We start from the raw sequence: 24,310 nt of genomic DNA, 5'->3' as shown, positions 1-24,310 counted from the left end.
AACGTGTGGTTTTTATTCGTTTTATTTTCCACCCTGGTGATAGGCCTAAGCCATGTCAAAAAAAAGTAGAATTGCAGGAAATGACTTTAAAAGATTTTCTCCCATCTAAGGGTTGTTCCAGGGGAAATTCACATAGCAAATCTCACTTCAAGCTTCTTTCAAAATAAAATCTGCCCTGTTGTTAGTTATACCCACAATGATCTAAAATAGATTTGTTTTTGTTCATTTCATTTAAATCTGAAATTAAATCTGAAATGAATGACCAGGCATATCCATTGCTTTTACGCTATAGGCTACTGGTCAGATTTTTTCTCTGCACCAAGACACAGAGGGGGGGGGGGGGAGAGGGTGGTGGACAGAGAGGGAGAGATGGAAAGATGGAGAGGGGAAGAAAGAGGGTGGTAGAGAGAGACAGGGAGAGAGAGAGAGAGAGAGAAAGCTTCCAACACTCTACTCAGCAAACTGGATGCAGTTTATCACAGTGCCATCCGTTTTGTCACTAAAGCACCTTATACCACCCACCACTGCGACCTGTATGCTCTAGTCGGCTGGCCCTCGCTACATATTCGTCGCCAGACCCACTGGCTCCAGGTCATCTACAAGTAAATGCTAGGTAAAGCTCCGTCTTATCTCAGTTCACTGGTCACGGTGGCAACACCCACCCGTAGCACGCGCTCCAGCAGGTGTATCTCACTGATCATCCCTAAAGCCAACACCTCATTTGGCCGCCTTTCGTTCCAGTTCTCTGCTGCCTGTGACTGGAACGAATTGCAAAAATCGCTGAAGTTGGAGACTTTTATCTCCCTCACCAACTTCAAACATCTGCTATCTGAGCAGCTAACCGATCGCTGCAGCTGTACATAGTCTATCGGTAAATAGCCCACCCATTTTTACCTACCTCATCCCCATACTGTTTTTATTTCTACCTGTACATGACCATCTGATCATTTATCACTCCAGTGTTAATCTGCAAAATTGTAATTGTTCGCCTACCTCCTCATGCCTTTTGCACACAATGTATATAGACTCCCTTTTTTTCTACTGTGTTATTGACTTGTTAATTGTTTATTCCATGTGTAACTCTGTGTTGTCTGTTCACACTGCTATGCTTTATCTTGGCCAGGTCGCAGTTGCAAATGAGAACTTGTTCTCAACTAGCCTACCTGGTTAAATAAAGGTGGGGGGAAAAAAAGATGGAGAGGGGAAGAAAGAGGGTGGTAGAGAGAGAGGGAGAGGAGAGAAAGATGGAGAGGGGAAGAAAGGGGGTGGTAGAGAGAGACGGGGAGAGAGAGAAAGATGGAGAGGGGAAGAAAGAGGGTGGTAGAGATAGACAGGGAGAGAGAGAGAGAGAGAGAAAGATGGAGAGGGGAAGAAAGGGGGTGGTAGAGAGAGACAGGGAGAGAGAGAAAGATGGAGAGGGGAAGAAAGAGGGTGGTAGAGAGAGACAGGGAGAGAGAGAGAGAGAAAGATGGAGAGGGGAAGAAAGAGGGTGGTAGAGAGAGATAGGGAGAGAGAGAAAGATGAAGAGGGGAAGAAAGAGGGTGGTAGAGAGAGACAGGGAGAGAGAGAGAGAGAGAGAGAGAGAGAGAGAGAGAGAGAGAGAGAGAGAAAGAGAAAGAGAGAGAGAAAGATGGAGAGGGGAAGAAAGAGGGTGGTAGAGAGAGACAGGGAGAGAGAGAAAGGTGGAGAGGGGAAGAAAGAGGGTGGTAGAGAGAGACAGGGAGAGAGAGAGAGAGAAAGATGGAGAGGGAAGAAAGAGGGTGGTAGAGAGAGACAGGGAGAGAGAGAGAGAGAGAGAGAGAGAGAGAGAGAGAGAGAGAGAGAGAAAGATGGAGAGGGGAAGAAAGAGGGTGGTAGAGAGAGAGGGAGAGAGAGAAAGATGGAGAGGGGAAGAAAGGGGGTGGTAGAGAGAGACAGGGAGAGAGAGAAAGATGGAGAGGGGAAGAAAGAGGGTGGTAGAGAGAGACAGGGAGAGAGAGAAAGATGGAGAGGGGAAGAAAGAGGGTGGTAGAGAGAGACAGGGAGAGAGAGAAAGATGGAGAGGGGAAGAAAGAGGGTGGTAGAGAGACAGGGAGGGAGAGAGAGAAAGATGAAGAGGGGAAGAAAGAGGGTGGTAGAGATAGACAGGGAGAGAGAGAGAGAGAAAGATGGAGAGGGGAAGAAAGGGGGTGGTAGAGAGAGACAGGGAGAGAGAGAAATATGGAGAGGGGAAGAAAGAGGGTGGTAGAGAGAGACAGGGAGAGAGAGAGAGAGAGAGAAAGATGGAGAGGGGAAGAAAGAGGGTGGTAGAGAGAGATAGGGAGAGAGAGAAAGATGAAGAGGGGAAGAAAGAGGGTGGTAGAGAGAGACAGGGAGAGAGAGAGAGAAAGATGAAGAGGGGAAGAAAGAGGGTGGTAGAGAGAGACAGGGAGAGAGAGAGAGAAAGATGGAGAGGGGAAGAAAGGGGGTGGTAGAGAGAGACAGGGAGAGAGAGAAAGATGGAGAGGGGAAGAAAGAGGGTGGTAGAGATAGACAGGGAGAGAGAGAGAGAGAAAGATGGAGAGGGGAAGAAAGGGGGTGGTAGAGAGAGACAGGGAGAGAGAGAAATATGGAGAGGGGAAGAAAGAGGGTGGTAGAGAGAGACAGGGAGAGAGAGAGAGAGAGAGAAAGATGGAGAGGGGAAGAAAGAGGGTGGTAGAGAGAGATAGGGAGAGAGAGAAAGATGAAGAGGGGAAGAAAGAGGGTGGTAGAGAGAGACAGGGAGAGAGAGAGAGAAAGATGAAGAGGGGAAGAAAGAGGGTGGTAGAGAGAGACAGGGAGAGAGAGAGAGAAAGATGGAGAGGGGAAGAAAGAGGGTGGTAGAGAGAGACAGGGAGAGAGAGAGAGAGAGAGAGAGAGAGAGAAAGATGGAGAGGGGAAGAAAGGGGGTGGTAGAGAGAGACAGGGAGAGAGAGAAAGATGGAGAGGGGAAGAAAGAGGGTGGTAGAGATAGACAGGGAGAGAGAGAGAGAGAGAGAAAGATGGAGAGGAGAAGAAAGGGGTGGTAGAGAGAGACAGGGAGAGAGAGAAAGATGGAGAGGGGAAGAAAGAGGGTGGTAGAGAGAGACAGGGAGAGAGAGAGAGAGAAAGATGGAGAGGGGAAGAAAGAGGGTGGTAGAGAGAGATAGAGAGAGAGAAAAGATGAAGAGGGGAAGAAAGAGGGTGGTAGAGAGAGACAGGGAGAGAGAGAGAGAGAAAGATGGAGAGGGGAAGAAAGAGGGTGGTAGAGAGAGACAGGGAGAGAGAGAGAGAGAGAAAGATGGAGAGGGGAAGAAAGAGGGTGGTAGAGAGAGACAGGGAGAGAGAGAGAGAGAGAGAGAGAGAGAGAGAGAGAGAGAGAGATGGAGAGGGGAAGAAAGAGGGTGGTAGAGAGAGACAGGGAGAGAGAGAGAGAGAGAGAGAGAGAGAGAGAGAAAGATAGATGGAGAGGGGAAGAAAGAGGGTGGTAGAAAGAGACAGGGAGAGAGAGAAAGATGGAGAGGGGAAGAAAGAGGGTGGTAGAGAGAGACATGGAGAGAGAGAGAGAAAGATGGAGAGGGGAAGAAAGGGGTGGTATAGAGAGACAGGGAGAGAGAGAAAGATGGAGAGGGAAGAAAGAGGGTGGTAGAGAGAGACAGGGAGAGAGAGAGAGAAAGATGGAGAGGGGAAGAAAGAGGGTGGTAGAGATAGACAGGGAGAGAGAGAAAGATGGAGAGGGGAAGAAAGGGGGTGGTAGAGAGAGACAGGGAGAGAGAGAAAGATGGAGAGGGGAAGAAAGAGGGTGGTAGAGAGAGACAGGGAGAGAGAGAGAGAAAGATGGAGAGCGGAAGAAAGAGGGTGGTAGAGATAGACAGGGAGAGAGAGAAAGATGGAGAGGGGAAGAAAGGGGGTGGTAGAGAGAGACAGGGAGAGAGAGAAAGATGGAGAGGGGAAGAAAGAGGGTGGTAGAGAGAGACATGGAGAGAGAGAGAGAGAAAGATGGAGAGGCGAAGAAAGGGGGTGGTAGAGATAGACAGGGAGAGAGAGAAAGATGGAGAGGGGAAGAAAGAAGAGCATGGAGTAAAGACATGGAAGGTATGAAAAATTGATAAAGAGAGATGCTGCAGGGAGACGGATGTGAAAAGAGAGAGAGGAGGTCGAGAGAGAAGGGCCTGTCCAGGGTGTATCCATCAGGTGTGGCAGTAGGTTGGAAGGATGAAATTATGGATCTGGGCACGCTCTCTGAGGGGCAGAAGAGGTCTTCACTCCCACTGACACAGCACTCATACACACACATACACAAATACAGACACACACACAAATACAGACACGCACACACACAAATACAGACACACATGCACACGCATACAGAAACACACACATAGAGGCACAAACACACACAAAAGGAGGGATAGAGAGAAAGGGAGAGAGCGAAGAGAGTCATAGAGCGAGAGAAAGTGATGAGTGTTGGTGTAAGAGCAGCGAGCATGGGACAGGCCCAGTCCTGTAGGCAGAAACGCAATATCTGTCACCATGGCATTAATTATAGTCTGTGTTCATTAGAGTGGCCCCCCGGGGCCCGGGTTATTAGACGGGCCCCAATTAGGTCTGCGGTGAGCTAACGACGCCGGTATCTCAGCCTGGGACGGACACGGAGCGATGGGAGGAATACGGAAGTGTACGTGATCAAATGCCTTCATCAGCCCTTTTCTTTGGGATGGGGGGATGAAGGGAGGAAAGGGGAATAGAGAGATGGAATAAGGGGGATGGAAGGCTACTAAAGGGAAGTGTAATCTTCCAAGTAATATCCTGTATTTTTCCTCAGGATTTGGAAGATTCAAATTGTAGCTTTCCTTGCATGGGTCAGGAGGATTATGTTACTGTGATGTGAATGGGGGCCGTAATGTATTACTGTGATGTGAATGGGGGCCGTAATGTATTACTGTGATGTGAATGGGGGACGTGTAATATGGTACTGTGATGTGAATGGGGGCAGTGTAATCTGGTACTGTGGTGTGAATGGGGGCAGTGTAATCTGGTACTGTGATGTGAATGGGGGCAGTGTAATCTGGTACTGTGGTGTGAATGGGGGCAGTGTAATCTGGTACTGTGATGTGAATGGGGGACGTGTAATATGGTACTGTGATGTGAATGGGGCAGTCTGTGTAATCTGGTACTGTGATGTGAATGGGGCAGTGTAATCTGGTAATGTGATGTGAATGGGTCAGTCTGTGTAATCTGGTACTGTGATGTGAATGGGTCAGTCTGTATAATCTGGTACTGTGGTGAATCTGGCAGTGTAATCTGGTACTGTGATGTGAATGGGGGATGTGTAATCTGGTACTGTGATGTGAATGGGGCAGTGTAATCTGGCACTGTGATGTGAATGGGGCAGTGTAATCTTGTATTGTGATGTGATTGGGGCAGTGTAATCTGGTACTGTGATGTGAATGGGGCAGTATAATCTGGTACTGTGATGTGAATGGGGCAGTGTAATCTGGCATTGTGATGTGAATGGGGCAGTCAGTGTAATCTGGTACTGTGGTGTGAATGGGGGCAGTATAATCTGGTACTGTGATGTGAATGGGGGCAGTATAATCTGGTACTGTGATGTGAATGGGGGCAGTATAATCTGGTACTGTGATGTGAATGGGGGCAGTGTAATCTGGTACTGTGATGTGAATGGGGGCAGTGTAATCTGGTACTGTGATGTGAATGGGGGCAGTGTAATCTGGTACTGTGATGTGAATGGGGGCAGTGTAATATGGTACTGTGATGTGAATGGGGCAGTGTAATCTTGTATTGTGATGTGAATGGGGCAGTCAGTGTAATCTGGTGATGTGAATGGGGCAGTCAGTGTAATCTGGTACTGTGATGTGAATGGGGGCAGTATAATCTGGTACTGTGATGTGAATGGGGGCAGTGTAATCTGGTATTGTGATGTGAATGGGGGCAGTGTAATATGGTACTGTGATGTGAATGGGGCAGTCAGTGTAATCTGGTACTGTGGTGTGAATGGGGGCAGTATAATCTGGTACTGTGATGTGAATGGGGGCAGTATAATCTGGTACTGTGATGTGAATGGGGGCAGTGTAATATGGTGCTGTGATGTGAATTGGGCAGTCAGTGTAATCTGGTACTGTGGTGTGAATGGGGGCAGTATAATCTGGTACTGTGATGTGAATGGGGGCAGTATAATCTGGTACTGTGATGTGAATGGGGGCAGTGTAATATGGTACTGTGATGTGAATGGGGGCAGTATAATCTGGTACTGTGATGTGAATGGGGGCAGTGTAATCTGGTACTGTGATGTGAATGGGGGCAGTGTAATCTGGTACTGTGATGTGAATGGGGGCAGTGTAATCTGGTACTGTGATGTGAATGGGGGCAGTGTAATCTGGTACTGTGATGTGAATGGGGGTAGTGTAATCTGGTACTGTGATGTGAATCGGGCAGTGTAATCTGGTACTGTGATGTGAATGGGGCAGTCTGTGTAATCTGGTACTGTGATGTGAATGGGGGATGTGTAATCTGGTACTGTGATGTGAATGGGGCAGTGTAATCTTGTATTGTGATGTGAATGGGGCAGTGTAATCTGGTACTGTGATGTGAATGGGGCAGTATAATCTGGTACTGTGATGTGAATGGGGCAGTCTGTGTAATCTGGTACTGTGATGTGAATGGGGCAGTGTAATATGGTACTGTGATGTGAATGGGGCAGTGTAATCTTGTATTGTGATGTGAATGGGGCAGTCAGTGTAATCTGGTACTGTGATGTGAATGGGGCAGTCAGTGTAATCTTGTATTGTGATGTGAATGGGGCAGTCAGTGTAATCTGGTACTGTGGTGTGAATGGGGCAGTCAGTGTAATCTGGTACTGTGGTGTGAATGGGGCAGTCAGTGTAATCTGGTACTGTGATGTGAATGGGGCAGTCAGTGTAATCTGGTACTGTGATGTGAATGGGCCAGTCAGTGTAATCTGGTACTGTGATGTGAATGGGGAAGTCAGTGTAATCTGGTACTGTTATGTGAATGGGGCAGTCAGTGTAATCTGGTACTGTGATGTGAATGGGGCAGTTAGTGTAATCTGGTACTGTGATGTGAATGGGGCAGTGCAATCTTGTATTGTGATATGAATGGGGCAGTCAGTGTAATCTGATACTGTGATGTAAATGGGGAAGAGTAATCTGGCATTGTGATGTGAATGGGGCAGTCAGTGTAATCTGGTACTGTGGTGTGAATTGGGCAGTCAGTGTAATCTGATATTGTGATGCGAATGGGGGCAGTGTAATCTGGTACTGTGATGTGAATGGGGCAGTCAGTGTAATCTGGTACTGTGGTGTGAATTGGGCAGTCAGTGTAATCTGATATTGTGATGCGAATTGGGGCAGTATAATCTGGTACTGTGATGTGAATGGGGCAGTATAATCTGGTACTGTGATGTGTAATCTGGTACTGTGATGTGAATGGGGCAGTGTAATCTTGTATTGTGATGTGAATGGGGCAGTCAGTGTAATCTGGTACTGTAGTGTGAATGGGCCAGTCAGTGTAGTCTGGTACTGTGATGTGAATGGGGTAGCATAATCTGGTACTGTGATGTGAATGGGCAGTCAGTGTAATCTGGTACTGTGATGTGAATGGGGCAGTCAGTGTGATCTTGTACTGTGATGTGAATGGGGCAGTCAGTGTAATCTGGTACTGTGCTGTGATTGGGCAGTTAGTGTAATCCTGTACTGTGGTGTGAATGGGGGCAGTATAATCTGGTACTGTGATGTGAATGGGGGCAGTATAATCTGGTACTGTGATGTGAATGGGGGCAGTGTAATATGGTACTGTGATGTGAATGGGGGCAGTATAATCTGGTACTGTGATGTGAATGGGGGCAGTGTAATCTGGTACTGTGATGTGAATGGGGGCAGTGTAATCTGGTACTGTGATGTGAATGGGGGCAGTGTAATCTGGTACTGTGATGTGAATGGGGGCAGTGTAATCTGGTACTGTGATGTGAATGGGGGTAGTGTAATCTGGTACTGTGATGTGAATCGGGCAGTGTAATCTGGTACTGTGATGTGAATGGGGCAGTCTGTGTAATCTGGTACTGTGATGTGAATGGGGCAGTGTAATCTTGTATTGTGATGTGAATGGGGCAGTGTAATCTGGTACTGTGATGTGAATGGGGCAGTATAATCTGGTACTGTGATGTGAATGGGGAAGTCTGTGTAATCTGGTACTGTGATGTGAATGGGGCAGTGTAATATGGTAATGTGATGTGAATGGGGCAGTGTAATCTTGTATTGTGATGTGAATGGGGCAGTCAGTGTAATCTGGTACTGTGATGTGAATGGGGCAGTCAGTGTAATCTTGTATTGTGATGTGAATGGGGCAGTCAGTGTAATCTGGTACTGTGGTGTGAATGGGGCAGTCAGTGTAATCTGGTACTGTGGTGTGAATGGGGCAGTCAGTGTAATCTGGTACTGTGATGTGAATGGGGCAGTCAGTGTAATCTGGTACTGTGATGTGAATGGGGCAGTCAGTGTAATCTGGTACTGTGATGTGAATGGGGAAGTCAGTGTAATCTGGTACTGTGATGTGAATGGGGCAGTCAGTGTAATCTGGTACTGTGTGATGGGGCAGTCAGTGAATCTGGTACTGGATGTGAGTTAGTGTAATCTGGTACTGTGATGTGAATGGGGCAGTGCAATCTTGTATTGTGATATGAATGGGGCAGTCAGTGTAATCTGATACTGTGATGTAAATGGGGAAGAGTAATCTGGCATTGTGATGTGAATGGGGCAGTCAGTGTAATCTGGTACTGTGGTGTGAATTGGGCAGTCAGTGTAATCTGATATTGTGATGCGAATGGGGGCAGTGTAATCTGGTACTGTGATGTGAATGGGGCAGTCAGTGTAATCTGGTACTGTGGTGTGAATTGGGCAGTCAGTGTAATCTGATATTGTGATGCGAATTGGGGCAGTATAATCTGGTACTGTGATGTGAATGGGGCAGTATAATCTGGTACTGTGATGTGTAATCTGGTACTGTGATGTGAATGGGGCAGTGTAATCTTGTATTGTGATGTGAATGGGGCAGTCAGTGTAATCTGGTACTGTAGTATGAATGGGCCAGTCAGTGTAGTCTGGTACTGTGATGTGAATGGGGTAGCATAATCTGGTACTGTGATGTGAATGGGCAGTCAGTGTAATCTGGTACTGTGATGTGAATGGGGCAGTCAGTGTGATCTTGTACTGTGATGTGAATGGGGCAGTCAGTGTAATCTGGTACTGTGCTGTGATTGGGCAGTTAGTGTAATCCTGTACTGTGCTGTGAATGGGGCAGTCAGTGTAATCAGGTACTGTGATGTGAATGGGGCAGTCAGTATAATCTGGTACTGTGATGTGAATGGGGCAGTATAATCTGGTATTGTGATGTGAATGGGGCAGTCAGTGTAATCTGGTACTGTGGTGTGAATGGGGCAGTCAGTGTAACATTGTATTGTGATGTGAATGGGGCAGTCAGTGTAATCTTGTATTGTGATGTGAATGGGGGCAGTGTAATCTGGTACTGTGGTGTGAATGGGGCAGTCAGTGTAATCTGGTACTGTGGTGTGAATGGGGCAGTCAGTGTAACATTGTATTGTGATGTGAATGGGGGATGTGTAATCTGGTACTGTGATGTGAATGGGGCAGTGTAATCTGGTACTGTGGTGTGAATGGGGCAGTCTGTGTAATCTGGTACTGTGATGTGAATGGGGCAGTCAGTGTAATCTGGTACTGTGATGTGAATGGGGGCAGTATAATCTGGTACTGTGATGTGAATGGGGGCAGTGTAATCTGGTACTGTGATGTGAATGGGGGCAGTGTAAACTGGTGCTGTGATGTGAATTGGGCAGTCAGTGTAATCTGGTACTGTGGTGTGAATGGGGCAGTCTGTGTAATCTGGTACTGTGATGTGAATGGGGCAGTCAGTGTAATCTGGTACTGTGATGTGAATGGGGCAGTATAATCTGGTACTGTGATGTGAATGGGGGCAGTGTAATCTGGTACTGTGATGTGAATGGGGGCAGTGTAATCTGATGCTGTGATGTGAATGGGGCAGTCAGTGTAATCTGGTGATGTGAATGGGGCAGTCAGTGTAATCTGGTACTGTGATGTGAATGGGGGCAGTATAATCTGGTATTGTGATGTGAATGGGGGCAGTGTAATATGGTACTGTGATGTGAATGGGGCAGTCAGTGTAATCTGGTACTGTGGTGTGAATGGGGGCAGTATAATCTGGTACTGTGATGTGAATGGGGGCAGTGGTACTGTGATGTGAATGGGGGCAGTGTAATCTGGTACTGTGGTGTGAATGGGGCAGTCTGTGTAATCTGGTACTGTGATGTGAATGGGGCAGTCAGTGTAATCTGGTACTGTGATGTGAATGGGGGCAGTATAATCTGGTACTGTGATGTGAATGGGGGCAGTGTAATCTGGTACTGTGATGTGAATGGGGGCAGTGTAATCTGATGCTGTGATGTGAATAGGGCAGTCAGTGTAATCTGGTGATGTGAATGGGTCAGTCTGTGTAATCTGGTACTGTGATGTGAATGGGTCAGTCTGTGTAATCTGGTACTGTGATGTGAATGGGGCAGTGTAATCTGGTACTGTGATGTGAATGGGGCAGTCTGTGTAATCTGGTACTGTGATGTGAATGGGGCAGTCAGTGTAATCTGGTACTGTGATGTGAATGGGGGCAGTATAATCTGGTACTGTGATGTGAATGGGGGCAGTGTAATCTGGTACTGTGATGTGAATGGGGGCAGTGTAATCTGATGCTGTGATGTGAATGGGGCAGTCAGTGTAATCTGGTGATGTGAATGGGGCAGTCAGTGTAATCTGGTACTGTGATGTGAATGGGGGCAGTATAATATGGTACTGTGATGTGAATGGGGCAGTCAGTGTAATCTGGTACTGTGGTGTGAATGGGGGCAATATAATCTGGTACTGTGATGTGAATGGGGGCAGTATAATCTGGTACTGTGATGTGAATGGGGGCAGTGTAATATGGTACTGTGGTGTGAATGGGGCAGTCAGTGTAATCTGGTACTGTGGTGTGAATGGGGGCAGTATAATCTGGTACTGTGATGTGAATGGGGGCAGTATAATCTGGTACTGTGATGTGAATGGGGGCAGTGTAATCTGGTACTGTGGTGTGAATGGGGCAGTCTGTGTAATCTGGTACTGTGATGTGAATGGGGCAGTCAGTGTAATCTGGTACAGTGATGTGAATGGGGGCAGTATAATCTGGTACTGTGATGTGAATGGGGGCAGTGTAATCTGGTACTGTGATGTGAATGGGGGCAGTGTAATCTGGTGCTGTGATGTGAATTGGGAAGTCAGTGTAATCTGGTACTGTGGTGTGAATGGGGGCAGTATAATCTGGTACTGTGATGTGAATGGGTCAGTCTGTGTAATCTGGTACTGTGATGTGAATGGGTCAGTCTGTGTAATCTGGTACTGTGATGTGAATGGGGCAGTGTAATCTGGTACTGTGATGTGAATGGGGCAGTCAGTGTAATCTGGTGATGTGAATGGGGCAGTCAGTGTAATCTGGTACTGTGATGTGAATGGGGGCAGTGTAATCTGGTGCTGTGATGTGAATTGGGCAGTCAGTGTAATCTGGTACTGTGGTGTGAATGGGGGCAGTATAATCTGGTACTGTGATGTGAATGGGTCAGTCTGTGTAATCTGGTACTGTGATGTGAATGGGGCAGTGTAATCTGGTACTGTGATGTGAATGGGGCAGTCTGTGTAATCTGGTACTGTGATGTGAATGGGGCAGTCAGTGTAATCTGGTACTGTGATGTGAATGGGGGCAGTATAATCTGGTACTGTGATGTGAATGGGGGCAGTGTAATCTGGTACTGTGATGTGAATGGGGGCAGTGTAATCTGATGCTGTGATGTGAATAGGGCAGTCAGTGTAATCTGGTGATGTGAATGGGTCAGTCTGTGTAATCTGGTACTGTGATGTGAATGGGTCAGTCTGTGTAATCTGGTACTGTGATGTGAATGGGGCAGTGTAATCTGGTACTGTGATGTGAATGGGGCAGTATAATCTGGTACTGTGATGTGAATGGGGCAGTCAGTGTAATCTGGTACTGTGATGTGAATGGGGGCAGTATAATCTGGTACTGTGATGTGAATGGGGGCAGTGTAATCTGGTACTGTGATGTGAATGGGGGCAGTGTAATCTGATGCTGTGATGTGAATGGGGCAGTCAGTGTAATCTGGTACTGTGATGTGAATGGGGCAGTCAGTGTAATCTGGTACTGTGATGTGAATGGGGGCAGTATAATCTGGTACTGTGATGTGAATGGGTCAGTCTGTGTAATCTGGTACTGTGATGTGAATGGGTCAGTCTGTGTAATCTGGTACTGTGATGTGAATGGGGCAGTGTAATCTGTTACTGTGATGTGAATGGGGCAGTCTGTGTAATCTGGTACTGTGATGTGAATGGGGCAGTCAGTGTAATCTGGTACTGTGATGTGAATGGGGGCAGTATAATCTGGTACTGTGATGTGAATGGGGGCAGTGTAATCTGGTACTGTGATGTGAATGGGGGCAGTGTAATCTGGTACTGTGATGTGAATGGGGCAGTCAGTGTAATCTGGTACTGTGATGTGAATGGGGGCAGTATAATCTGGTACTGTGATGTGAATGGGGGCAGTGTAATCTGGTACTGTGATGTGAATGGGGGCAGTGTAATCTGATGCTGTGATGTGAATAGGGCAGTCAGTGTAATCTGGTGATGTGAATGGGTCAGTCTGTGTAATCTGGTACTGTGATGTGAATGGGTCAGTCTGTGTAATCTGGTACTGTGATGTGAATGGGGCAGTGTAATCTGGTACTGTGGTGTGAATGGGGCAGTCTGTGTAATCTGGTACTGTGATGTGAATGGGGCAGTCAGTGTAATCTGGTACTGTGATGTGAATGGGGCAGTATAATCTGGTACTGTGATGTGAATGGGGGCAGTGTAATCTGGTACTGTGATGTGAATGGGGGCAGTGTAAACTGGTGCTGTGATGTGAATTGGGCAGTCAGTGTAATCTGGTACTGTGGTGTGAATGGGGCAGTCTGTGTAATCTGGTACTGTGATGTGAATGGGGCAGTCAGTGTAATCTGGTACTGTGATGTGAATGGGGGCAGTATAATCTGGTACTGTGATGTGAATGGGGGCAGTGTAATCTGGTACTGTGATGTGAATGGGGCAGTGTAATCTGATGCTGTGATGTGAATGGGGCAGTCAGTGTAATCTGGTGATGTGAATGGGGCAGTCAGTGTAATCTGGTACTGTGATGTGAATGGGGGCAGTATAATCTGGTACTGTGATGTGAATGGGGGCAGTGTAATATGGTACTGTGATGTGAATGGGGCAGTCAGTGTAATCTGGTACTGTGGTGTGAATGGGGGCAGTATAATCTGGTACTGTGATGTGAATGGGGGCAGTATAATCTGGTACTGTGATGTGAATGGGGGCAGTGTAATCTGGTACTGTGATGTGAATGGGGCAGTCTGTGTAATCTGGTACTGTGATGTGAATGGGGCAGTCAGTGTAATCTGGTACTGTGATGTGAATGGGGGCAGTATAATCTGGTACTGTGATGTGAATGGGGGCAGTGTAATCTGGTACTGTGATGTGAATGGGGGCAGTGTAATCTGATGCTGTGATGTGAATGGGGCAGTCAGTGTAATCTGGTGATGTGAATGGGTCAGTCTGTGTAATCTGGTACTGTGATGTGAATGGGGGTCAGTGTAATCTGGTACTGTGATGTGAATGGGGCAGTGTAATCTGGTACTGTGATGTGAATGGGGCAGTCTGTGTAATCTGGTACTGTGATGTGAATGGGGCAGTCAGTGTAATCTGGTACTGTGATGTGAATGGGGGCAGTATAATCTGGTACTGTGATGTGAATGGGGGCAGTGTAATCTGGTACTGTGATGTGAATGGGGGCAGTGTAATCTGATGCTGTGATGTGAATGGGGCAGTCAGTGTAATCTGGTGATGTGAATGGGGCAGTCAGTGTAATCTGGTACTGTGATGTGAATGGGGGCAGTATAATCTGGTACTGTGATGTGAATGGGGCAGTCAGTGTAATCTGGTACTGTGGTGTGAATGGGGGCAATATAATCTGGTACTGTGATGTGAATGGGGGCAGTATAATCTGGTACTGTGATGTGAATGGGGGCAGTGTAATATGGTACTGTGGTGTGAATGGGGCAGTCAGTGTAATCTGGTACTGTGGTGTGAATGGGGGCAGTATAATCTGGTACTGTGATGTGAATGGGGGCAGTATAATCTGGTACTGTGATGTGAATGGGGGCAGTGTAATCTGGTACTGTGGTGTGAATGGGGCAGTCTGTGTAATCTGGTACTGTGATGTGAATGGGGCAGTCAGTGTAATCTGGTACAGTGATGTGAATGGGGGCAGTATAATCTGGTACTGTGATGTGAATGGGGGCAGTGTAATCTGGTACTGTGATGTGAATGGGGGCAGTGTAATCTGGTGCTGTGATGTGAATTGGGAAGTCAGTGTAATCTGGTACTGTGGTGTGAATGGGGGCTGGTACTGTGATAATCTGGTAATCTGTGATGATGAATGGGGGCTGTGTAATCTGGTACTGTGATGTGAATGGGGCAGTGTAATCTGGTACTGTGATAATCTGGTAATCTGTGATGTGAATGGGGCAGTCAGTGTAATCTGGTACTGTGATGTGAATGGGGGCAGTGTAATCTGGTGCTGTGATGTGAATTGGGCAGTCAGTGTAATCTGGTACTGTGGTGTGAATGGGGGCAGTATAATCTGGTACTGTGATGTGAATGGGTCTCTGTGTAATCTGGTACTGTGATGTGAATGGGGCAGTGTAATCTGGTACTGTGATGTGAATGGGGCAGTCAGTGTAATCTGGTACTGTGATGTGAATGGGGCAGTCAGTGTAATCTGGTACTGTGATGTGAATGGGGGCAGTATAATCTGGTACTGTGATGTGAATGGGGGCAGTGTAATCTGGTACTGTGATGTGAATGGGGGCAGTGTAATCTGATGCTGTGATGTGAATAGGGCAGTCAGTGTAATCTGGTGATGTGAATGGGTCAGTCTGTGTAATCTGGTACTGTGATGTGAATGGGTCAGTCTGTGTAATCTGGTACTGTGATGTGAATGGGGCAGTGTAATCTGGTACTGTGATGTGAATGGGGCAGTCTGTGTAATCTGGTACTGTGATGTGAATGGGGCAGTCAGTGTAATCTGGTACTGTGATGTGAATGGGGGCAGTATAATCTGGTACTGTGATGTGAATGGGGGCAGTGTAATCTGGTACTGTGATGTGAATGGGGCAGTGTAATCTGATGCTGTGATGTGAATGGGGCAGTCAGTGTAATCTGGTGATGTGAATGGGGCAGTCAGTGTAATCTGGTACTGTGATGTGAATGGGGCAGTATAATCTGGTACTGTGATGTGAATGGGGGTCTGTGTAATCTGGTACTGTGATGTGAATGGGGTCAGTGTAATCTGGTACTGTGATGTGAATGGGGCAGTGTAATCTGTTACTGTGATGTGAATGGGGCAGTCTGTGTAATCTGGTACTGTGATGTGAATGGGGCAGTCAGTAATCTGGTACTGTGATGTGAATGGGGCAGTATAATCTGGTACTGTGATGTGAATGGGGGCAGTGTAATCTGGTACTGTGATGTGAATGGGGGCAGTGTAATCTGGTACTGTGATGTGAATGGGGCAGTCAGTGTAATCTGGTACTGTGATGTGAATGGGGGCAGTATAATCTGGTACTGTGATGTGAATGGGGGCAGTGTAATCTGGTACTGTGATGTGAATGGGGCAGTGTAATCTGGTACTGTGATGTGAATAGGGCAGTCAGTGTAATCTGGTACTGTGATGTGAATGGGTCAGTCTGTGTAATCTGGTACTGTGATGTGAATGGGTCAGTCTGTGTAATCTGGTACTGTGATGTGAATGGGGCAGTGTAATCTGGTACTGTGATGTGAATGGGGCAGTCTGTGTAATCTGGTACTGTGATGTGAATGGGGCAGTCAGTGTAATCTGGTACTGTGATGTGAATGGGGGCAGTATAATCTGGTACTGTGATGTGAATGGGGGCAGTGTAATCTGGTACTGTGATGTGAATGGGGGCAGTGTAATCTGATAATGGGGCTCAGTGTAATCTGGTGATGTGAATGGGGCAGTCAGTGTAATCTGGTACTGTGGTGTGAATGGGGGCAGTATAATCTGGTACTGTGATGTGAATGGGTCAGTCTGTGTAATCTGGTACTGTGATGTGAATGGGGGCAGTCTGTGTAATCTGGTACTGTGATGTGAATGGGGCAGTGTAATCTGGTACTGTGATGTGAATGGGGCAGTCAGTGTAATCTGGTACTGTGATGTGAATGGGGCAGTCAGTGTAATCTGGTACTGTGATGTGAATGGGGGCAGTATAATCTGGTACTGTGATGTGAATGGGGGCAGTGTAATCTGGTACTGTGATGTGAATGGGGGCAGTGTAATCTGATGCTGTGATGTGAATGGGGCAGTCAGTGTAATCTGGTGATGTGAATGGGGCAGTCAGTGTAATCTGGTACTGTGATGTGAATGGGGGCAGTGTAATCTGGTGCTGTGATGTGAATTGGGCAGTCAGTGTAATCTGGTACTGTGGTGTGAATGGGGGCAGTATAATCTGGTACTGTGATGTGAATGGGTCAGTCTGTGTAATCTGGTACTGTGATGTGAATGGGTCAGTCTGTGTAATCTGGTACTGTGATGTGAATGGGGCAGTGTAATCTGGTACTGTGATGTGAATGGGACAGTCTGTGTAATCTGGTACTGTGATGTGAATGGGGCAGTCAGTGTAATCTGGTACTGTGATGTGAATGGGGGCAGTATAATCTGGTACTGTGATGTGAATGGGGACAGTATAATCTGGTACTGTGATGTGAATGGGGGCAGTGTAATCTGGTACTGTGATGTGAATGGGGGCAGTGTAATCTGATGCTGTGATGTGAAGAGGGCAGTCAGTGTAATCTGGTGATGTGAATGGGGCAGTCAGTGTAATCTGGTACTGTGATGTGAATGGGGGCAGTATAATCTGGTACTGTGATGTGAATGGGGGCAGTGTAATCTGGTATTGTGATGTGAATGGGGGCAGTGTAATATGGTACTGTGATGTGAATGGGGCAGTCAGTGTAATCTGGTACTGTGGTGTGAATGGGGGCAGTATAATCTGGTACTGTGATGTGAATGGGGGCAGTATAATCTGGTACTGTGATGTGAATGGGGGCAGTGTAATATGGTACTGTGGTGTGAATGGGGCAGTCAGTGTAACATTGTATTGTGATGTGAATGGGGGATGTGTAATCTGGTACTGTGATGTGAATGGGGCAGTGTAATCTGGTACTGTGGTGTGAATGGGGCAGTCTGTGTAATCTGGTACTGTGATCTGAATGGGGCAGTCAGTGTAATCTGGTACTGTGATGTGAATGGGGGCAGTATAATCTGGTACTGTGATGTGAATGGGGGCAGTGTAATCTGGTACTGTGATGTGAATGGGGGCAGTGTAATCTGGTGCTGTGATGTGAATTGGGCAGTCAGTGTAATCTGGTACTGTGGTGTGAATGGGGGCAGTATAATCTGGTACTGTGATGTGAATGGGTCAGTCTGTGTAATCTGGTACTGTGATGTGAATGGGTCAGTCTGTGTAATCTGGTACTGTGATGTGAATGGGGCAGTGTAATCTGGTACTGTGATGTGAATGGGGCAGTCTGTGTAATCTGGTACTGTGATGTGAATTGGGCAGTCAGTGTAATCTGGTACTGTGATGTGAATGGGGGCAGTATAATCTGGTACTGTGATGTGAATGGGGGCAGTGTAATCTGGTACTGTGATGTGAATGGGGCAGTGTAATCTGATGCTGTGATGTGAATGGGGCAGTCAGTGTAATCTGGTGATGTGAATGGGGCAGTCAGTGTAATCTGGTACTGTGATGTGAATGGGGGCAGTATAATCTGGTACTGTGATGTGAATGGGTCAGTCTGTGTAATCTGGTACTGTGATGTGAATGGGTCAGTCTGTGTAATCTGGTACTGTGATGTGAATGGGGCAGTGTAATCTGGTACTGTGATGTGAATGGGGCAGTCTGTGTAATCTGGTTCTGTGATGTGAATGGGGCAGTCAGTGTAATCTGGTACTGTGATGTGAATGGGGCAGTATAATCTGGTACTGTGATGTGAATGGGGGCAGTGTAATCTGGTACTGTGATGTGAATGGGGGCAGTGTAATCTGATGCTGTGATGTGAATGGGGCAGTCAGTGTAATCTGGTGATGTGAATGGGGCAGTCAGTGTAATCTGGTACTGTGATGTGAATGGGGGCAGTGTAATCTGGTACTGTGATGTGAATGGGGCAGTCAGTGTAATCTGGTACTGTGGTGTGAATGGGGGCAGTATAATCTGGTACTGTGATGTGAATGGGTCAGTCTGTGTAATCTGGTACTGTGATGTGAATGGGGCAGTGTAATCTGGTACTGTGATGTGAATGGGGCAGTCTGTAATCTGGTACTGTGATGTGAATGGGGCAGTCAGTGTAATCTGGTACTGTGATGTGAATGGGGGCAGTATAATCTGGTACTGTGATGTGAATGGGGGCAGTGTAATCTGGTACTGTGATGTGAATGGGGGCAGTGTAATCTGATGCTGTGATGTGAATGGGGCAGTCAGTGTAATCTGGTGATGTGAATGGGGCAGTCAGTGTAATCTGGTACTGTGATGTGAATGGGGGCAGTATAATCTGGTACTGTGATGTGAATGGGGGCAGTGTAATCTGGTATTGTGATGTGAATGGGGGCAGTGTAATATGGTACTGTGATGTGAATGGGGCAGTCAGTGTAATCTGGTACTGTGGTGTGAATGGGGGCAGTATAATCTGGTACTGTGATGTGAATGGGGGCAGTATAATCTGGTACTGTGATGTGAATGGGGGCAGTGTAATATGGTACTGTGGTGTGAATGGGGCAGTCAGTGTAACATTGTATTGTGATGTGAATGGGGATGTGTAATCTGGTACTGTGATGTGAATGGGGCAGTGTAATCTGGTACTGTGGTGTGAATGGGGCAGTCTGTGTAATCTGGTACTGTGATGTGAATGGGGCAGTCAGTGTAATCTGGTACTGTGATGTGAATGGGGGCAGTATAATCTGGTACTGTGATGTGAATGGGGGCAGTGTAATCTGGTACTGTGATGTGAATGGGGGCAGTGTAATCTGGTGCTGTGATGTGAATTGGGCAGTCAGTGTAATCTGGTACTGGTACTGTGTGATGTGAATGGGTCAGTCTGTGTAATCTGGTACTGTGATGTGAATGGGGGCAGTATAATCTGGTACTGTGATGTGAATGGGGGCAGTGTAATCTGATGCTGTGATGTGAATGGGGCAGTCAGTGTAATCTGGTGATGTGAATGGGGCAGTCAGTGTAATCTGGTACTGTGATGTGAATGGGGGCAGTGTAATCTGGTATGTGAATTGGGCAGTCAGTGTAATCTGGTACTGTGGTGTGAATGGGGGCAGTGTAATCTGGTACTGTGATGTGAATGGGGCAGTCTGTGTAATCTGGTACTGTGATGTGAATGGGTCAGTCTGTGTAATCTGGTACTGTGATGTGAATGGGGCAGTGTAATCTGGTACTGTGATGTGAATGGGGCAGTCTGTGTAATCTGGTACTGTGATGTGAATGGGGCAGTCAGTGTAATCTGGTACTGTGATGTGAATGGGGCACTGGTACTGTGATGTGAATGGGGGCAGTGTAATCTGGTACTGTGATGTGAATGGGGGCAGTGTAATCTGGTACTGTGATGTGAATGGGGCAGTCTGATGGGGTAATCTGATGTGAATGGGGCAGTCAGTGTAATCTGGTACTGTGATGTGAATGGGGGCAGTATAATCTGGTACTGTGATGTGAATGGGGCAGTGTAATCTGGTACTGTGATGTGAATGGGGGCAGTGTAATCTGGTACTGTGATGTGAATGGGGCAGTCAGTGTAATCTGGTACTGTGATGTGAATGGGGCAGTATAATCTGGTACTGTGATGTGAATGGGGCAGTATAATCTGGTACTGTGATGTGAATGGGGGCAGTGTAATATGGTACTGTGAAATGGGGCAGTCAGTGTAATCTGGTACTGTGATGTGAATGGGGGCAGTGTAATCTGGTACTGTGATGTGAATGGGGCAGTCAGTGTAATCTGGTACTGTGATGTGAATGGGGTCAGTGTAATCTGGTACTGTGATGTGAATGGGGCAGTCAGTGTAATCTGGTACTGTGATGTGAATGGGGGCAGTGTAATCTGGTACTGTGATGTGAATGGGGCAGTGTAATCTGGTGCTGTGATGTGAATGGGGCAGTCAGTGTAATCTGGTACTGTGATGTGAATGGGGGCAGTATAATCTGGTACTGTGATGTGAATGGGTCAGTCTGTGTAATCTGGTACTGTGACTGTGGGGGCATGTGTAATGGGGCAGTCAGTGTAATCTGGGGCAGTGTACTGTGATGTGAATGGGGCAGTCTGTGTAATCTGGTACTGTGATGTGAATGGGGCAGTCAGTGTAATCTGGTACTGTGATGTGAACGGGGGCAGTGTAATCTGATGCTGTGATGTGAATGGGGCAGTCAGTGTAATCTGGTGATGTGAATGGGGCAGTCAGTGTAATCTGGTACTGTGATGTGAATGGGGGCAGTATAATCTGGTACTGTGATGTGAATGGGGGCAGTGTAATCTGGTACTGTGATGTGAATGGGGCAGCAGTGTAATCTGGTACTGTGATGTGAATGGGGGTCAGTGTAATCTGGTACTGTGGTGTGAATGGGGCAGTATAATCTGGTACTGTGATGTGAATGGGGCAGTCAGTGTAATCTGGTACTGTGATGTGAATGGGGCAGTCAGTGTAATCTGGTGATGTGTGAATGGGGCAGTCAGTGTAATCTGGTACTGTGATGTGAATGGGGGCAGTATAATCTGGTACTGTGATGTGAATGGGGGCAGTGTAATCTGGTACTGTGATGTGAATGGGGGCAGTGTAATCTGGTGCTGTGATGTGAATTGGGCAGTCAGTGTAATCTGGTACTGTGGTGTGAATGGGGCAGTATAATCTGGTACTGTGATGTGAATGGGGGCAGTATAATCTGGTACTGTGATGTGAATGGGGGCAGTGTAATCTGGTACTGTGATGTGAATGGGGCAGTCAGTGTAATCTGGTACTGTGATGTGAATGGGGCAGTGTAATCTGGTACTGTGATGTGAATGGGGCAGTGTAATCTGGTACTGTGATGTGAATGGGGCAGTCTGTGTAATCTGGTACTGTGATGTGAATGGGGCAGTCAGTGTAATCTGGTACTGTGATGTGAATGGGGCAGTATAATCTGGTACTGTGATGTGAATGGGGGCAGTGTAATCTGGTACTGTGATGTGAATGGGGGCAGTGTAATCTGGTACTGTGATGTGAATGGGGCAGTCAGTGTAATCTGGTACTGTGGTGTGAATGGGGGCAGTGTAATCTGGTACTGTGGTGTGAATGGGGCAGTCAGTGTAATCTGGTACTGTGATGTGAATGGGGCAGTGTAATCTGGTACTGTGATGTGAATGGGGCAGTGTAATCTGTGTGATGTGAATGGGGCAGTCAGTGTAATCTGGTACTGTGATGTGAATGGGGCAGTCAGTGTAATCTGGTACTGTGATGTGAATGGGGGCAGTGTAATCTGGTACTGTGATGTGAATGGGGCAGTCAGTGTAATCTGGTACTGTGGTGTGAATGGGGCAGTCAGTGTAATCTGGTGATGTGAATGGGGGATGTGTAATCTGGTACTGTGATGTGAATGGGGCAGTGTAATCTGGTACTGTGATGTGAATGGGGCAGTCTGTGTAATCTGGTACTGTGATGTGAATGGGGCAGTCAGTGTAATCTGGTACTGTGATGTGAATGGGGGCAGTATAATCTGGTACTGTGATGTGAATGGGGGCAGTGTAATCTGGTGCTGTGATGTGAATTGGGCAGTCAGTGTAATCTGGTACTGTGGTGTGAATGGGGGCAGTATAATCTGGTACTGTGATGTGAATGGGGTCTGTGTAATCTGGTCTGTGATGTGAATAAATCTGGTACTGTGATGTGAATGGGACAGTGTAATCTGGTACTGTGATGTGAATGGGGCAGTCTGTGTAATCTGGTACTGTGATGTGAATGGGGCAGTCAGTGTAATCTGGTACTGTGATGTGAACGGGGGCAGTGTAATCTGATGCTGTGATGTGAATGGGGCAGTCAGTGTAATCTGTAATCTGGTACTGTGATGTGAATGGGGCAGTCAGTAATCTGGTACTGTGATGTGAATGGGGGCAGTATAATCTGGTGGGGGGGCAGTGTAATCTGGTACTGTGATGTGAATGGGGGCAGTGTAATCTGGTATGTGGGGGGGCAGTGTAATCTGGTACTGTGATGTGAATGGGGCAGTCAGTGTAATCTGGTACTGTGATGTGAATGGGGGCAGTATAATCTGGTACTGTGATGTGAATGGGGCAGTGTAATCTGGTACTGTGATGTGAATGGGGTGATGTGAATGGGGCAGTCAGTGTAATCTGGTACTGTGATGTGAATGGGGCAGTCTGTGTAATCTGGTACTGTGATGTGAATGGGGCAGTCAGTGTAATCTGGTACTGTGATGTGAACGGGGGCAGTGTAATCTGATGCTGTGATGTGAATGGGGCAGTCAGTGTAATCTGGTGATGTGAATGGGGCAGTCAGTGTAATCTGGTACTGTGATGTGAATGAATGGGGCAGTGTAATCTGGTACTGTGATGTGAATGGGGGCAGTGTAATCTGGTGCTGTGATGTGAATTGGGCAGTCAGTGTAATCTGGTACTGTGGTGTGAATGGGGGCAGTATAATCTGGTACTGTGATGTGAATGGGTCAGTCTGTGTAATCTGGTACTGTGATGTGAATGGGGCAGTCAGTGTAATCTGGTGATGTGAATGGGGCAGTCAGTGTAATCTGGTACTGTGATGTGAATGGGGGCAGTATAATCTGGTACTGTGATGTGAATGGGGGCAGTGTAATCTGGTACTGTGATGTGAATGGGGACAGTGTAATCTGGTGCTGTGATGTGAATTGGGCAGTCAGTGTAATCTGGTACTGTGGTGTGAATGGGGGCAGTATAATCTGGTACTGTGATGTGAATCTGGTACTGTGATGTGAATGGGGGCAGTGTAATATGGTGTGTGGTGTGAATGGGGCAGTCAGTGTAATCTTGTATTGTGATGTGAATGGGGATGTGTAATCTGGTACTGTGATGTGAATGGGGCAGTGTAATCTGGTACTGTGGTGTGAATGGGGCAGTCAATCTGGTACTGTGATGTGAATGGGGCAGTCAGTGTAATCTGGTACTGTGATGTGAATGGGGGCAGTATAATCTGGTACTGTGATGTGAATGGGGCAGTGTAATCTGGTACTGTGATGTGAATGGGGGCAGTGTAATCTGGTGCTGTGATGTGAATTGGGCAGTCAGTGTAATCTGGTACTGTGATGTGAATGGGGGCAGTGGTACTGTGAATGAATGGGCAGTCAGTGTAATCTGGTACTGTGATGTGAATGGGGGCAGTATAATCTGGTACTGTGATGTGAATGGGGGCAGTGTAATCTGATGTGTGAAATGGGGCAGTGGTACTGTGATGTGAATGGGGCAGTCAGTGTAATCTGGTACTGTGATGTGAATGGGGGCAGTGTAATCTGGTACTGTGATGTGAATGGGGCAGTCTGTGTAATCTGGTACTGTGATGTGAATGGGGGCAGTATAATCTGGTACTGTGATGTGAATGGGGGCAGTCTGTGTAATCTGGTACTGTGATGTGAATGGGGCAGTCAGTGTAATCTGGTACTGTGATGTGAATGGGGCAGTGTAATCTGGTACTGTGATGTGAATGGGGCAGTCTGTGTAATCTGGTACTGTGATGTGAATGGGGCAGTCAGTGTAATCTGGTGATGTGAATGGGGCAGTCAGTGTAATCTGGTACTGTGATGTGAATGGGGGCAGTATAATCTGGTACTGTGATGTGAATGGGGGCAGTGTAATCTGGTATTGTGATGTGAATGGGGGCAGTGTAATATGGTACTGTGATGTGAATGGGGCAGTCAGTGTAATCTGGTACTGTGGTGTGAATGGGGGCAGTATAATCTGGTACTGTGATGTGAATGGGGGCAGTATAATCTGGTACTGTGATGTGAATGGGGGCAGTGTAATATGGTACTGTGGTGT

The sequence above is a fragment of the Oncorhynchus nerka genome, linkage group LG6, assembly GCF_034236695.1.
Source record: "Oncorhynchus nerka isolate Pitt River linkage group LG6, Oner_Uvic_2.0, whole genome shotgun sequence".
Lineage (NCBI taxonomy): Eukaryota > Metazoa > Chordata > Actinopteri > Salmoniformes > Salmonidae > Oncorhynchus > Oncorhynchus nerka.
This window is presented reverse-complemented; position numbering follows the sequence as displayed.